At 34.1% G+C, this 15,907-nt stretch overlaps 1 protein-coding gene across 7 annotated transcripts in view; it reads right to left on the bottom strand.

The window, feature by feature from the left end:
- Nucleotides 1-15,907, bottom strand: part of SPOP (speckle type BTB/POZ protein) — a 100,478-nt gene that overhangs the window by 36,530 nt on the left and 48,041 nt on the right. For 3 of the 7 annotated variants that reach the window (XM_077164709.1, XM_077164708.1, XM_077164711.1), the window contains one exon: nucleotides 4,867-4,918. The exons of 2 other annotated variants lie outside the window; for them this stretch is intronic. The gene's annotated coding sequence lies outside the window, so the exon portion shown is untranslated. Of the gene's footprint in view, nucleotides 1-4,866; nucleotides 4,919-9,136; nucleotides 9,276-15,907 lie in introns of all 7 variants that reach the window. 2 more of the 7 variants (XM_077164707.1, XM_077164710.1) reach the window with 1 other exon arrangement.

Here is a 15,907-nt window from a genome sequence, read left to right on the forward strand (position 1 = left end):
AATGTGGAGCTGTGCTCCGGTAGCCATGTTTCTTGAAGACAATTGTATGATGATATGGCTGTCGCAGTGTGACTGTGTGGTTCTGAGAGCCTTGTGTCTGATGCTCCTTTTGTCTACCTTATTGACGGACAAGTAAAACACATGGATTAAAAATAAATAAACAAGAAGGGGAACAAATGTTTTAAAAAAAAAAGTAATGTACATACCCTTTGACCAAGTGATTATACTTTTAGAAATGTATCTACTGATATATTTTAAATGATAAATATAAAAGTTTATTCACTGTATCACTACTTGTAATCAAAATAATGGAAATAACCTAAAAGCCCATTAACAAGGGATTGTAAATTATGATACCAAAAAGCAATTAGTAGGGAGGGACACGGTGGCTCAGCAGGCAAGAATGCTTGCCTGCCATGCCAGAGGACCCGGGTTTGATTCCCAGTGCCTGCCCATGTTAAAAAAAAAAAAAAAAAAAAAAAAGCAATTAGTAATGACATCTGTAAAAAAAAAAAAGAATGAGGAAGGGCTTTCTATTAAAAAAAAAGGTAAATATATGTATATTTGTTTAAATATGTATAGAATATTTCTCGAAAGCCACACAAGACTACAGGAGCACTGGTTATTTCCAGGGAAGGAAATGGTAAACATGGATGGGAAAAAGAATTGTTCACTGTATCCCTTTTTGTACCTTTTGAAGTTTAAGCCATATGAATATATTTACTTACTTAAATAATTTAAAAATTTTAATGGAATTAACAGCGTTTACAATTAACTTTTCAAAGTTTTAAGTTATAAATCAGACCCATAAAAGAAATAACATGGGAATTCTTCAGTGGCTTCCCAATGCTTTCGAATAGCATTCACATTAAAGGAGGGCGACAGTCCTCCAATCATTAAATACCTTTCAAGCCTTTAATTCTATTCTGTGAATACATCAGCCTCTTTCCCCAACCTGGAAAATTCTTTCTTTTCTCAGAACTTTTCATAGCTCCTTCCCGTTATTTAAGTTTCCTATCAAATACAACATCCTTAGATTGGTCTTCCCTGATCACCGAATTTGAAGGGCCCCACTTATTACCACTATCTTAAATTATCTTGTTTCTTAATTTTTTTTCATTTGTCTTCCCCAGTTGACGTTAAGCTCAATGAGAGAACAGTACCCCTAGTGCCTAAAATGGTACCATAACAGGCACTCAAATATATTATATTCAATGAAACTGCTGTTGAATAACTAGACTCTTTCTCTTTAGGGATTATATTCTTTCTTAATGAGTTCTTGTTAATAAACTAAAGTTTGAGAGCTGCTGAATGAATAACAGCTATAGAATCCAGAAATATTTATAAAACGAACAAAAAAAAGAACTATCAGTTCAAATTACTTCAATTCTGAAGAAATGATTGAATACATTCTAAAACTTGTTTGCATCTTTTTTTTTTCAATTAAAAAAAAAATCCCAGAGAACTTGGATAAAAGGAAACCTGCAGGGTCAAATAGAGAAGCTCCCGAACCCACAAAATAACAGTAATATAAGCATTTCCCAGAATAAGTATATGTTAATCCTGGTTACAGAAAATACCATTACTGCATTGTTTAGGAACTAAAAATATTCTGCACGCAGGCTAAATGTCTAAGTTATTTCAAGTTAAATTCTAAAACAAATAAATTCCAAATATTGATAAAAGTGAGGCACAGTCTTTTTTACTTAGATTTGACTTATAATTTTCATACCTAACATGGGATTGAGTCCCTTAACAGTGACATGTAAGGAAAAGACAATTAACAATAAATACATACACATGACATGTGTATACATAGATAAGCATATTTAGACACATAACTAAGTTTTTTCTATACTAGGCTAAGATGTAGCCTGAAGTAGAACATATTTCTGGTATAGCCAAACATTTACTTAATTAAGAGTTGAACTACTCTTGCAACTCTTGTATATAAGGAAAATTAAAAAAGAAGTATATTATCACGTGTGCATATCAGTACATTTAAGATTTTCCTAGTTTACAAATATCTCTTAGGTAGGCATACACTCTAAAATGATTGTGCGGATTAGACATACTTTTGCACTTTATAAAAAGGCTGTTTTTTCCTCATTCTCCTCAATCTAACTATTCAAAGAGTTTTATAGAAATAACCTGGCTAGTAAGGCTCATCCAGACAAAGTAAGGTTGAAGATGAACAGGAAGGTACCTGAAAGAATCTCAAGCCACTGAAACCAGTGGGATAGCCAACAGAATGTTCCACTGACTCATAAGTCTCAGGGAAGAATGGCTGTTTAGAGCCTTATGGCCCTTCTCTATAGGTTATAAATAACTGCCAAGTGTCCTTGTTCCCAAGGAGAACTTAACAGTCAGCTAAAAGGTTATGGAATAATTCTCACCTTGGATGCAACTCTCCTGGTAGCAAAAAAATCAAAGAGCAGAAAAAGGCAGTGCCAATTAAGTTAGGGCTGGGGAATCCCTACCCTTAAAAAACTATCCATTATATAAGAATTGTTGATATAGATTTATTAGCATAATTCCCTACCCCCAAAACATGCCCAGTGAGAATGCAATGCATGCTCTGCTCCAAATACAGAGGTTTATCCTGGAAAGGGGGAGATGCCACTCAATGACCTTGTTAAGACTCCAACTCCAGAGACATTAACAGACTTCTTGTTTTGCTTTTTAATTTAGTCACAATCACTGATGAGCTAAATACACTGACACACATTATCAGAGGAAAAGTTCCTATCTCCACTTGGATGGAATCCAGCAGCATAAAACATGGCTGCAACAAACACAGGTTTCACAAGGTATTATAGTACCTAAATCAGGTGATATACTGATGTAGTTAATTACAGGACCCCTGCTAGGAAGAAAAACTCTGGCTGCCTTAAAAATAAAAAAGAAAGAGGAAGAGGAGGAAAGGGGAAGAGAAGGAAGAAGAGGGTTGGGGGAGGAGAAGTATAGCAAGATAGAGTTCATTAGACTAAACTCCACACATCAATTTCAAAGTTCATTTCATGGGAAATATCTGAAATGGAACAATATGCACCCAAATCAGGAAAAAAACCTGATTATAAAGGGGCTATTTCACCTTAAAGTAGGTATCAGTCCTAAATTGAAATGAAGTTAGAAAGGCAAAACTAATCAGCAACTTTTCCATTCCACAAATTATAATGATGTGTTGATTCCACTGAATGGCTTGGGCAAAAATCTCTGAGGCCAGAAAGCGATCTTGGGAAGAATGAAGATTTTTCTCTGGGCTGAGAGTTTGCTTATTCTGAAATAAGAGCTGGATTAGCACTAAAACAACAACAACAACAACAACAAATCAGTCAGGGTTGCACAACCCTACAGGGTCTTCTTGCCTTTATAGAAGCTGAATTCAACACATGGTTCTCTTTGGCCACCTACACTTTGGTCATATCATTTAAAATATTTCTAGATAACAGAATTTGGCTACGGAAAGGGCCCAAGAAATTCATTTCAAAAGAGAAAGTCTAAATTAGTCTTAAGGTATACAATTTGGATTAAGATCATTACCTCAGAAGCTAAAAAGGAGCCTACCTGCTCCAGAGGATGCAGTACACTACAAGGGCAACCAATCGAGTTCAGCATTAATAACTAGTATCTAGTACTACAGACTTCAGTATTCCCTGGAGACATTTTTCTTTATGAGAGACATAAAGATCTCCCTCTAACTATGAAAGAGAGATCCCAGTGCAAATATGCTTTCAAATTTCTGTTTTTACATTGGTCTTAACTGAAGAAACTTGACTACAGTTTACAGGGACACGCTCCTTACCTAGAAACCATCTGCAGAAAATAAATTTCCTCTTCTTTTAAAGTTAATTATAAAAAGCCAATTTCTATGCTAACATTAAGATTCTAACTAAATGGAACAAAGGATAGGCAGGAAGTTCTTAGTTTAAGTGTTCATTCCAAAATTCATGACGCAAGGAAAAACTAATACCACAGAGGCAGACAAAATGGGGAAAGTTGGACAGAAAATGTCTTAACTGAATTTCCTGGCTTCAGGAAATTTGTGTCAAAATTTTAAAGATTAAAACAGAACAGCAACAGCAAAAAAGGGGGCAGGCAATGATGGCTCAGGGTTCTCGCCTGCCAAGCCGGAGACCCGATTCAATTTCTGGACCCTACTCATGCCAAAAAAACCCCACAATGACATCTATTTTACCAATCGAAATTCTGTAAAAGCACACATAAGCATTTGAGACAAGAATCTCATACCACAAAGTAAAAAGTTTAGGATGTCAGCCAGAATGGCAGAAAGATTTTTTTCGTTACCCATAGAGAGAGATGGACTCTAAATTATATACACAAAGGCAATCTGCTCAGAATAAAACTCCTTTTATAGACTAAAATGAAGCACAAGAATTGCTTTGAGGTATCTTCATTTATAAACTATGATTTCCCTGAAGATCTTTTCTAGGGAGAAAAATAATCTTACTCTAAGATCTCCATATCATGTATTATTAGCCATTGATTAAAAATTTAATTCCAAACATCGTAATGTAAAGCTTTTCCCTAAATACAGTTATCACTAGAAAAAATCTGAATAAATAGCTTTGGTTTATTCGAGGTAAAAATATTTAGAATAAAACTTCTTTTGAAAAATGAAAAATGTTTCTTTAACGCTATTTGTAATACTCATTATTAAAAAAAGAAAAGAAAATCTTACATGCTTATCTAATACATCCTCAATTTTACATTTATATTATAATGAGTTAGACTGCACTCAAAATGTACATTTTTTTTTAACCACGGTAAATATTTCTATGCATATCATTCTGCTTTTTCCTTCATGATCTTAAACTATGTTTAAAATACTATGTAAAAACTCACCAAGTTAAGTCAGTAGGAAGAGTCTAAGCTGTCTTGCCTAAACAGGAAATCTCTGTTGGAAATAAAGATGATGAATCAGATGTAATTAAATTCTGAATCTTATACATGTCTTTATTTTGGCTTCTCTCAAAAGAGGAAATCTTAGAAAAGTAGGTGATAAATTGCAAAGAAATGACTAGCAAAAAGGAATTACTAGTCAAAAATTACCATTCTTATATCTCATCATTAGCTATAAATGCTCTTTTTCTCATGCTCTATCAAGAAGATTATACTTATAAATGAAAGTCAGTTCTTCTACTGGCCTATGAGGGAAGCAAAAATGAAATAAGTGACTTGACCCCTGCCAATAGTTACAAGAAGAGAGTGATCACTTTTGCCAGCTATGCCACACAATATTGAAGAAATTATTCTAAATCTGTCTTTATGTAAATTCTTTTTAAAAGTGTTCTGGAGGTAAATTACATCAAAGCAAGACACAGTTAAACAAAGTCATATATTCTGTGGTTTTAATAAAGAGCTGCCACTACTGAGGGCTTTTTTTTTCCTTTTGTCACTAAAGACTGAATTAATACTGATTATACAAGGCAAAGAGAGAGGTTCTCGCTGCAGATTAGTGAGATATATTGACTAAGCCACAACATCACTCTAATATCTATCATATCCTGCAAAGTGACTCAAAATAAACAGGGATAAGAAGGAGCAGTTACAAGGCTTCCTGGAGCATAACCTGGGCAGAAAATTCAGGTGCTCGCTTCTCTTTTATGGGAAAATGAGTACTGCATAAATCAAGGAGAAGTGATTCTTTAAAGATAGAAGCTTCTCCTGAAATGTGAATACCTACTTTAACTGGTACACTGGTATAAATATGTTATTTATACCAGTGATTTTGGTAAACCAAGTCTGGTTACTATCAGTAATGGAATGTGTCCTCACCAAAAAATGTCCTAAAATACTGAAGCTAAAATAGGAGACTCTCCATCAGTACCACAAAACAAAGGTTACAAAACCCTCACACAGAATTGCTTAGGTCAAGGAGAAAGAATCAGGGAATCCTGGCTTCCACTTATAGATCAGAAAAATCAGTAGGGTGACCTTTGAACCCAATAGCTTTCCTTCTGTCTCACCTGTCCTGTTTGTTGTAATTATAAATGGGAGCTGCTATTGGGTCACCTTGGACCAATGTTTCACTTCTCAATGTCTCACAGACTGCTGTATTTCTTTTGTTTTATATGCAGAAATGCACCTAATAAATGGGCACATTTTCTAAACCAAAAAATAATAACAAAAAACAACCATATAGTTCAGTAAAGAGAGGCAGGAGTCAGGTTGAGTTCATTCAACAAATATTTAGTGAGCACCAATTATGTAGGACATTCTTTGGGATGGAGTGGTAAAAAAGACAAGGTTTCTGACCCTCTGCAGTTAAAGAGAGCTGCCTTTAACACTTTAATTACTTCTAGGCACTGAAGATATCAATCAATACTAACAAATGAAAACGTTCTGAATATCTATGTTTCTTAAAGCAGAAATCAATACCTTTAGCTCTTCGCTCTAGTTTTTAAAGCTTAAAGTTTTGCTTTCTCCGTCAATTTTCTAGAACTAATATTTTTAGGCCCCACGAACTAGAACGAGTCTGACAATACTGGTAAGGACTCGGAGGTACAGGGATACTCTCACATTGCTGGTAGGAAAAAAAAATTGATTCAACCATTTTGGAAAACAGTTTATTATTATCTAATAAAACTGAAGAAAAATATATATCCAGCAATTCTACTCCCAAATATATGTCCTAGAAGAATTCCTGCACATGTGCCTCAGTCCCCATAAACAAGAATGCTCATATGACCACTGGTCTTAATAGTCAAAGATTAGAAACAATCCAAAAGTCCATCAACAATAAAATGGATACATAATTTATGGAATGTTCATAAAAAAGAATACTATACAGTGATGAAACTGAATCACACTTCTATATATATAATGCATGAAAGTTATAAACATTGTTAGGTTCTAAAAGAAGACAGAAAAGAACACATACAGTATTATTCCATTTATATAAAGTTCAAAAACTAAACTAAACTCTAATGGCTTGAAATGAATCCATAGGCTGTAAAATTCTAATGAAAAGTAAAGAAATGATCATCAGTGAATACTGATTACCTCTGAGGAATGGTATGGGTTATATGGAAGGGACATGCCACAGGCTTCTGTGGACACTGATATACTTCTAGGTCTAACTGTGGTTATGTAGGTATCTGCTTTCCAAAATTATTTCTTAATCAATTCATTTGTTTACTTTTGTGTGTTATATTTCAATATAAACAATAAAAATATTTAAAGCATACATTATTAAAATAAACCAATAGCCCTTGAATAACTACACATATAGCTTACAATGTCTTAGGGGGAATACAATGTTTCGTCCAGAATACACACATGATTTTTTTTTTTAAGAAATTCAGGATAAGAATTCAGCAATATAGCAGGGCCACCTATGGACAGGATTTCCTATTATACTTTCTTTCTTTGAATTTAAATGCAATACCGAAGATCCATATCTCAGGGGAATTTTTGGTACTGACACAAATGTTTATCATTTTAACACCTGAATTATTATAATAAGCAAAGGCTTTTGAAGAAGCAAAGGTAGGCTTTTACTCTCTCAGTTTAATCACAGTCTGATCCAACCTCCAATGACATCCCATCTCACTTGGAGTAAAAGGTAAAGTCTCCAAGGTGGCCCTGTACAATCTGGACTCCTATGACTCACTGGTCTCACCATCCTACACCCTTCTCCCAGCTCACTCTGTTCAGCCAAACTGTCCTACTTTGCTGTAGCTCCTCAGACAAATAGGCTCATTTTTGCCTGAGGGTTTGTACTAGCTCTTTTCTCTGCCTGGATAACTCTTTCCCTGGATCTTCTCCTTGGTACACACCCTCCCCTCCCTGAGGCCTTTCCTGACCACACTTAAACAGGAATCCTGGTCCTCCCTCCTTTGTTTTTCTCTATAGCATGTAGGGCAATTTATACTATACTTTTTACAGTATCGTCTAATGGGAATGTATGCTTCAAGAAGACAGATATTTTTGTTTTGTTGCCACACCCAGACAGTGTCTAGCCATAGTAGGCTAGAAATAGTTATTTAACAAATGATTGAATTAATTCCCACCACCACCACTTTTTTTGGCATAGGCAGGCTCCAGGAATCAAACCTGGGACTCTGGCATGGCATATGAGAACTCTGCCTCTGAACCACTGTTGCCCGCCCCAATTCCCCTTTTTTTTGAATTTCTGTCCTTGAAAGATAAATCAGTAACTCCACCAATTAAAACATTTGTTTCCCTTGTCTGTCAAAACTTGTTTACTAACAAGTCTCAGATTTATGTTCTTCTTAATATTATAGGGTCATAGCAAAGGCTTTTTAAAAGTTTATGAAAATTTAACAGACTAGAACTCTTATAATTTTAGTTGGTGCCTTTGTACAGTCCAAAACTGCACAATCATAGGTGGCTCTTCAGGTAAAGGTGATATGTATCTCCCTTTGGGAGAAGGATAGGTTTTGGAGAAATGGCCCATGTACCCTAGGACGATAGGGTACATCTGAGTAGAGAGCAATCTGATCCCACAGGCTCTAGTGAGTCCACTGCCTTAATGGGCCTGAATCATTACAAAAAATAAATAAATAAATAAATTAAACAGGCCTTAACAGATATGTAATGCTTGTTTTTAATAAAAATGCTGTCGAAGCACATGAGAAAAAGAATTCTCATATATTGCTGGTTCAGGAATAAACTGGCATAACCACTGTGGAAACTGACAACATGCAGTATTAAGACTGACTGCTTCCCTGATCTATACTTTTTGTTATTTTTAAGATTTTTTTGAGGATTATGCAAACAAAATATAATTTCAAGAAGAAAGCTCTTTATATTCTGACTCCTGTAGAAACGTATAGCTATGTTATAGCTTCTGCTATATAACCAGATGAAATACCTAAAGAAGATGACTACAGATAGAAAAAAATTTATTTTTGACTTAGGAACTAAAAAAAGCTTCATAGCATAGTTTGGTTTTTTTGGGGGGGGGGGGTAAATCCATGGAGTTAATGTTCCATATAAGAACATAATTTTCTTCTAAAAAAACATTTAAGACATTTTTGTGGCATAAAATATGAGGTTGATGTGTCAAAGATCAGGTAACCAACTCTATTTAAGCTTAGTGATTAAGATGGCAGAGGAAGATATACTGGGTGACAGGACAAATACTTGCCAGGACACAGAGGTTATACTTTTGATGAAATACTTCACATAAGTTAAAGCAGGAGTAAACCTAGATCCAAAGGTTACTTCCCAATCACAATTCTTTTGAAGTGAATAAACCACATGAAGACGTGATGACATGAAGAGACCTGAGAGAAAAGACACAGGCATTTGCTATTCTACAGTTATGCTTATTACCCCAACTTTCACTTTATGATCTTATTCAGTATTCTTTAAAAAATACTAAGTACAAAATTTCTTCCCAAATTCTTAAAGATAGTTGATATTTCATGAGACAGGTGGCTACCCAAGCTAGTTGTTAAGAAAGGAAGTCTTACTCAAACACTTGGAGCACAGAGAGTATGGTATTAGAGAAGAGTAACAGTTTTCATTTGTAACACTTCAGGATTCCAAGCACTCAAAAAACTGAATAGGATCCAGGTTTAAAGGGGAAAAAAACATGGAGCATAAAAATAAAAAATATATTCAACTTCACAAACTATGATTAAAATATGATGGATTAAAGACTCCAAGAAAAATAATTATAAATGTAAACCAGTGAGCACTGAAACATATGGTCCCTGAACAAAATTTATCTGTAATAATTCTAATCTAATATCAAGGTAAAGGCATATTTTTCAAACGATTATTATACTGGCTAAGAATGATCCAAGAAATTCTTCCATAAATATCAGCTATGTCTAGCTCATTCGGAACTTATAAGAACTGCATGAATTGGTTTGGAGGTCACTTAGTAGCCCTACGCTTAGGGGTAGGCAGTAGGCTAGCAGTTAAAAAAAAAAGTAGAAAAAGAAAACTCAGAAGGGGAAGGGTTTAGGTGAGAATTTAGTTATTGAAGTTTATGAAAAACAGCTATCGCATATAAGAAAATAAAGATGTAGAATAATAAAATGCAAAAGTTGGCAAATTTTTATCAGCTTCCAAAGAGTCTGTAGGCATTGAAAAATTTCAAAGTTCTGGCTCTGGTAAAAGAGGACCAATACTCCAAGCTATGAGTTTTTTCTCAACCCCTTCCCTCTCTGGAATAAATGACTGTGAATACAAAAGTACTGAAGTAAATGGGAGAATTCAAATAATGAGATATTCAGGACAAAAACCACAGAAGCAGAAACAAAAACAAAACAGAGGGACTATGTAAAAGGCTGTAATGGCAAAATATGGAAACGGTTTATTGTCTATCAAGGGAACTACGGGCAAACTAAACTGTGAAATATTCATTCAGTGAAATAGAAATGAAACAGAAGCACCTAGATCTCTATTTCTTAACATGGATAAATCTTGAAAACAAGAATGAATGAAAGCAATGACTGCTGTAGAATTTATACATATAAATGTATTTTTATATATACATGCATATATATATACATATTTATTGTGTAGAAATTAATCATGTAAAGTAATACATCCTTCATGGCATAAAAATAATTACACATTGCACTGAAAGGGTACACACTAAATTCATGGTAACAGGTTGTCTCAGGAGAGGGAGGATGGGAAATAGAACTAAGAAAATAAACACCACCAATGTTCACAGCAGCATTATTCACAAATGCCAAAAGGTGGAAGCAATCCAAGTGCCCAACAATAGATGAATGGATAAATAAAATAGGTCCATACATACAGTGGAATATTATTCAGCCATAAAAAAGCAACATGTGACAACACAGATTAATCCTGAAGATATATTGAGTGAAATAAGCTAGACACTAAGGACAAATACTGTATGACCTCACTTATATAAAATATCTAGAATATACAAATTCACAGAGACAGAAAGTAGATTACAGGTTAGGAGGGGTGAGGAATGGAGAATGGGGAGATAATGCTTAATGGGTACAGAAGGTTTCTTTTGGGGTGATGGAAAAGTTTTGGAATAGATGGGGTGGTGATGGTAGCACAATATTGTGAATATAATTAATAGCACTGAATTATTCACTTGAAAGTAGTTAAAATGGAAATTTTATATTGTATATATATTATAACAATAAAACAACATTTTTAAGTAAACAAAGGCTCTTCAAAAACAATAAATTTGGGGGAAAAGGTAAACTAGAAAAACTAAGAAAAAAAGAAAAAATCCTCAATAACAAGCAGAATTTTAAATATACAATAATGTACTCTGAATCAAACCAGAAAAGCCAATGAATTCAGTCCAGATCTTTCCAGTAATAAAAATATTAGCTCTTATTGGTAAAATAAGTATTTTTCCTAGTTGATAGGAAATATATAAAGCACTGGAGTTACTCAAGCAGAGGGAGTAAAGAGACTGACATCATACACTCCAGTTAAAAAGCACATCTTGAATAAAAGTAATGCTCATAGTAAGCCAGAATATCTTCATAGAAACTAAATCCTTTTAAATTCACAGAGCCTCTTCCCTCTCCACCATTCTACTTTCTAACCTCCTTCAAGAGACTTATCCACCTTTCCCTAATTTCACTACTTTCCCTCTAAGGAACCAATTCCTCATCCTTAATCACCTCAAATTTTAGTATCTGAACTCAAAGACAGATCTTTTTTTAACTTAGAGTTCTTTTTGCTTTTTTAAAATGATCTAAGCTCTTTCTCACTTTTCAAAAATGTTTTTCTTCCCTCTTCTTTTACTTTTTCCATCCTCAACCAGTTTTTCTCCTTCTTTTGCTCATTGACCAACAGCTGCTTTCAACTGCAAGGAAGCCTCCAGCATGTCATACTATTTACACTTTTTTACTGCTTAAAGGAAAAGTTAACTCCCCCAAGTAAAACAATCCCACTCTAAAGGCCAAAGGCCAAATAAAAGGAGGAAAGCTTGAAGTTAAAAAAATACTTTTCATTTTTGACAATATGGATTAAAGCTTTAATTACCAATAAAAGAGCAAAACCAAATTTACTTTACCACTTGTACAGTGTATCATCTTTACACCATTTAAATATATTTGGGTCCTCTGTTTCACAACTCATTTTGGTTAAAAGTTATGAAGCCACTTAGAATAGGTATGCCCAATTGAGTACTATGATCTCCTGGAAACCACAACCTCAAAATTCACATTACATGTATAACTTAAGCATCCCACCCTGACTCCCACCCCCAACCTCCAGGTCTCCTTTAAAAGGACTTCTAAGGTCCTTTTGTGTTGTGTTTCAGGCTATATAATCACTCCCTTGTAACCAGTATTCCAAAGTATCTTGATATCCATGATCTTATTTGAGATTTTTTAACAGCTCTAGGAAACATGCAGGGCAAGTATTTTACAAATAAGGCAAATGAATGTTAAAGGTTACAATTAGTCATAGTCAGATGGCTACAGTCGCATTGCTTGAATTCAGAACTCAAGTCTCTCAACTTCTAATCCAATACGTTATCATTCCCGTGACTAGGTGATTCTTAGATTACATATGTCTTTTATTAAACATGTAGAAATTAGAAAAAATCTGATATATATATATATATATATATATATATATGTACCCAAGCTTTCAATCTCTATTTCATTTTCAAGTAGCAACTCTTTTGAAAAGTATGCTCTTTTGTTCTAATGAATTCTGAGTACCATTATTAATGGAGACAGATCTCTATCAAATCATCTACTTACAAGTATGGGCCCTGGAAAAAAATTCTATGTCCTCATTCTTTTAGAATTAATTTCTTTCATTCAGCACCTACTTATCATTAAATTTTTAAGTAAATTTTAAGTAAATTAAATTAGAACATGCTAGAGTAATTTTTCAGAGTTTCCAAGAAACCAGTATCTTATCCCCCAGAAATTTATATTGCTCCTTTGCTATAAATTTACAGATTAAAAAGGCACAATTTTCACTGTTTCTTAATTATACTCATTTGGGTATCTCAACATAATTAAAACACTAAATGGCACCACATTCTGCTTAAGTTCTAGCCAGAGAAATCAGGCAAGAGAAAGAAATAAAGACATTCCTCCAAATTAGAAAGGAAGAAGTAAAATTCTCCCTATTCATAGATGACATGATTATACGTCTAGAAAATCCTGAAGAACTCACAAGAAAGCTTCTAAAACTAATAAATGAATACAGCAAAGTTACAGTATACAAGATAAGCACACAGAAGTCAGTTGGGTTTTCATATACTGTAATAACAACCTGAAAAGGAAATCAAGAAAACAATTTTATCTACAGTAGCATCCAAAAGAAAAAAACAGGAATAAGTTTAATCAAGGAAGTGAAAGAATCGTACACTGAAAACTACAAAACATTGTTGAAAGAAATTAAAGAAGACCTAAATAAATGGAAAGACATCCCATCTTTATTAGATTGGAAGACTTAATATTGTTAAGATGTCAAAACTTCCTAATGTGATATAAATTCAAGGCAATCCCTACCAAAATTCTAGCAGCCACTTTTTTGCAGATGAGGAGAAGCTGATCCTCAAGTTCATATGGAGTTTCTAGGAGCCCCAAATAGCCAAACTCATCTTGAAAAAGAGGAACAAAGCTTGAGAATTCACATTCCCTGATTTCAAAAGTTATTTCTAAGTTGCAATAATTAAAACAGAATACTATTGGCTTAAGGATAGACATATAGGCCAAGGGAATAGAATTGAGGGTGCAGAAATAAATCTGTACAGCTATAGTGATTCAGTCTCAATAAGGGTACCAAATCCTTTCAATGGGGAAAGAATAAGAATAGTGACTTCAACAAATGGTACTGGGACAAATGGAAATCCACATGCCAAACAATGAATGTGAACCCCTACCTCTAACCATAAACAAAAATTAGTTCAAAATGGATTAACAATCTAAATATAGGACCTAATACTGTAAAACTCTTAGAAGAAAACAAAGGGAAATACCTTCAGGACCACATTACAGACAATAGATTTTAGATTTTACTACCAAAAGCACAAGCAGCAAAAGAAAAAAACAGATAAAATGGACTTCATCAAAATTAAAAACTTTTGTGAAAGGACATTATCAAGAAAGTGAAAAGAAAACCTACAGAATGGGAGAAAATATTTGGAAACCATATATTTCATAAAGGCTTAATATCCAAAATACATAATGAACTCCTACAACTCAACAACAAAAAGACAACTTAATTTGAAAATGGGCCAAGGATTTGAATAGAGACTTCTTCAAAGAAGATAATCAAATGACCACTAAGTATATGTAAACATGCTCAACATCATTAACCATTAGAGAAACATAAATTAAAACTAAAATGAGATACCATTTCATACCCACTAGAATGGATACTATTTTAAAAAAAACAAAATAGAAAATAAGTGTTGGAGAGGATGCAAGGACATAGGAACCCTTTTACACTGTTGGTGGCAATGTAAAATGATGCAGCCATTGTGGAAAACAATTTGGCAGTTCCTCGGAAAGTCACACATAGAATTACTATGTGACTGGCAATTCCACTTCCAGGTATTTGAACACGATATAATCTGTACACCAATGTTCGTTGCAACATTATTCATAACAGCAACCCAAGTCTCCGTCGACAGATGAATGGATAAACAAAATGTGGCATATCCATACCATGAAATATTATCCAGTCATAAAAAGAAAAGTGCCAGTACATATTATGACATGAATGAACCTTGAAGATATCATGTTGAATGAAATGTCAAACACAAAAGAACAAAAAAAATGTATGGTTTCTCTCATATGAAATACACAGAAGACGGGCCACGGTGGCTCAGTGGTAGAGTTCTCACCTGCCATGCCTGAGACCCTGGTTTGATTCCCGATGCCTGCCTATGCGAAAAAAAAAAAAAAAAAATACATAGAGACAGAAAGCAGAACAGGTAACCAGAGGCGGGAGAGGGGGGGAATGCGGAGTTATTGTTGAGTATGAGTTTTAGTTTGGGATGATGAAAACAGTCTGCAAACAGTGGTGAAAGTTACATAGTATTGTCAATATACTCAGTATCAAAGAACTGTCCATTTTAAATGGTTAAAATTATTTTTGTGTTATAAATATTTTACAGCAATTAAAAATAATAATTAAAATAAACCTTATAATGGGACTGAGGAGCTAGGTCTGTTTTCTGGAATGGGAAATTGGATTAAAAATAGAAAAACACAAGGCAGAAGAAATAAGAGTATGGGGTAGGGTAGTGAAAATCCAAGACAATTTGTTATTACTACTTAATTCTTCAAGAGCTAAACTGGTCTGAATTAAGTGAAGAGACTTCTTAATAAGCCTGAAAACTTTGAGAGCAAGGGACATGTACCCAGACCACCCTGTATTGTACCTGCACACGGAAGGTGTTTCATAAATGTTTGATGAATACAGTAATTCTAGAAATATAAAAGCATCTTATAAATATCCAAATGATTTTTACTCACAGATCAGAAACTGAACCCCAAAGAATCTTAGCGGCTAGCCCAATGTGATTTATTACAAACAAGAGACCCAGCGGCAGAGCTGAGACCAAAACCCATGTTATCATACAATCTCCTTGCAGTTATATTTTAAAAAGTGAATAGAAGGCTCAAGAATTTCAATGTGGGTAAATGAAAGATAATGCATTGGTGAAAAGCAATCAAACGGTAATTAAGGACGTTTGATAATGATTCAGAATGCAAAAAAGACCTTGGTGAGGTACTATAGTTACTCATTATGTAGAGTCCAAATGGGCCAATCAAATTCTCTCCATTATCAGAAAAGATATTAAGTCAGTTGTCAAACTATCCGATTCCATTGCTAAGTCTATATTTACAACTGATTTAAAGTGGCTTTACAAACTGGATTTTCTTCATAGAAAGAAGAAAATTTGTTTTTGGCCCTCTATAACCTT

This window comes from Tamandua tetradactyla, chromosome 6, assembly GCF_023851605.1.
Source record: "Tamandua tetradactyla isolate mTamTet1 chromosome 6, mTamTet1.pri, whole genome shotgun sequence".
Taxonomy (NCBI): domain Eukaryota; kingdom Metazoa; phylum Chordata; class Mammalia; order Pilosa; family Myrmecophagidae; genus Tamandua; species Tamandua tetradactyla.